Below are 2,075 nucleotides of genomic sequence, written 5' to 3'. Positions count from 1 at the left end.
GCTGAGAACTATAGCAACCCTGGTGTGGCAGATTCAGCAGCTACGGTATGTCATTTCTTATAATGACGGAAAGCTGTACCTGATCTTGTATTCGAGTTTCTTAATGGCAACAAACCTCTACCTATTACACTCGGCTGAAATCCGATAGATGACGTCGCTCCATTTAAATTGTTTCCCATAGACGATGGGCTATGAGCCATGTGACCGCGTTGATTCATCCATCAATGAACAAGCAAAATGTCTGAGTTGTCCATGTTCAGAACATATGACATATATGGTAATAGTTCAATAGAGAAAGTTTCATGCACGTATCCATGCAAAAAATACTGATTTCACATATCTAGCTGGTGGCACAAGCATTCAAGTTTGTCGACTCAGTTAATTTAGCTGGAACGCCTAAAAACGGTGCTAATCGATTTTTCTAGTTTTGTGCACACTGTGGTTTGTTTATTACATACGCTAACTTTTAGCATGAACGAACATATTGTTATCTTATTTTCCTCAAACCATAAACGATCAATTATTCAGTTAGATTACACAATCACAAAAAAAATTTAAAAAAATAGTCGTTCTGCTCGAACACCCTTTCGGTACCTAGCTGACATGCCACCCGAAGGAAGCACGAGAGCTGAGATAAAACCAGATTACCCAAACCTAGGCAGGAGCAGTCAAAATGCTGAGATTAGGTCCGAACCACGTACCTTCTGGTCAGTAAGTTTCCGGCCTAACCACTGCGCCATCTCATTCAGAGGACCGCGTGAAATTCGAGGACATACCATTCAGGTTGCGGATGTGTTGGCCACAATGAACTCTTGAGGTTTACCGTACCTACAAAAGAATGATGACCCTCGTTTTCTGGGGTCTGACGACAGCCTTTTATCAGGCCGGTCATGCATTTTGTGGTGCTGTCCAACAGACACGTTCTCAACGTGATGGACTTGTTACGCGCTCATCCTCATTGTTGGCAGTAGCACGAGCGTTGAAGAGCGATACCCATCTGCCTACCTGACTGAAGTGGTCAATACGACTGGGTTTTCTCACCCTATCTTGTAATGTGAATGTTTGGGTTATATTTGGAGATACCGACCGTACAGCTGTTCCAAAAGAGGGAAGTTACATTCTTTGGAATTTCAAAGAGTCCCCCCCCCACGTTTGAACTCTTTGCGACAATCTGGTAATCATGGCCGATGCTTCGTAGTATTCCGCAGAGACCGTACGCTTCATTCGTTGGTCGCAACAGTCATAACTTTACGGTGGCCATGTGGGGTCAGATAACCTATCCATGCGGATTTTCGGAGATGAGCAGCACCCAGGCAATCTACGAAGCCTCTTCCTCTAACCATGAGACAACTATGGCATGCCTGTTCGTACTTGGCTTCGGGAACCAAAGTGATACACTGATGACTTCCGACCACAACCCTCGTCGCCTCATTGCCTTCTGATAAAAATTTTATAGCTCCACTATTCTCAAGGTTCAAAGAAAGACTGCTGCAAGTCCTTTGAAGTCTCGTAAAGATTTTTAGTGAACTGAACTGTCCACATTTTGACTAAATGGCCATGTTCTCATAATGCAGCAAACCGTTAACTTTTGGGCACAGGTGAATTAGTTACCACACATCGGTGCTTGCGATCTAACACATCAAGGCTGCGACTTTTTGCCTTGAAAGAAACAACCTAACCGATCACTTTTAAGTCCGCCCTCTAAGCTATCTTCCACGTTTTGTTGCAGCGCACATAATTCAAGAAACCACACCTGTCTGTGGTGCTTTCACTGAAAAGCCCATCAGTCAGCGCCAGGTGTATGCGCTAATAGTAGCCAATACATCCACATTTACTGTCTAATCTTACTGTTTCGCCTTCTTTGGCGAGACCTCAACTGCCATAGGGAATGCTCTTCGCATCCTCTGATTTCGGAAATGAAGTAATCCTCATAAGGGGGTGGTGTTGGCGCCGAAAATGCGAGCATTTCCGGTCCATTTTGTTTTTTTCGGGTGCGGGGGTACCTTAAACGCACCAATTCAGTGGGGATGTTCTCGTTTTCTTGTTAAAAAGTCTGGTTGAAACTCGACTGCTCG

This window comes from Opisthorchis viverrini (assembly GCF_000715545.1).
Source record: "Opisthorchis viverrini unplaced genomic scaffold opera_v5_58, whole genome shotgun sequence".
Classification (NCBI taxonomy): Eukaryota; Metazoa; Platyhelminthes; class Trematoda; order Opisthorchiida; family Opisthorchiidae; genus Opisthorchis; species Opisthorchis viverrini.
This window is presented reverse-complemented; position numbering follows the sequence as displayed.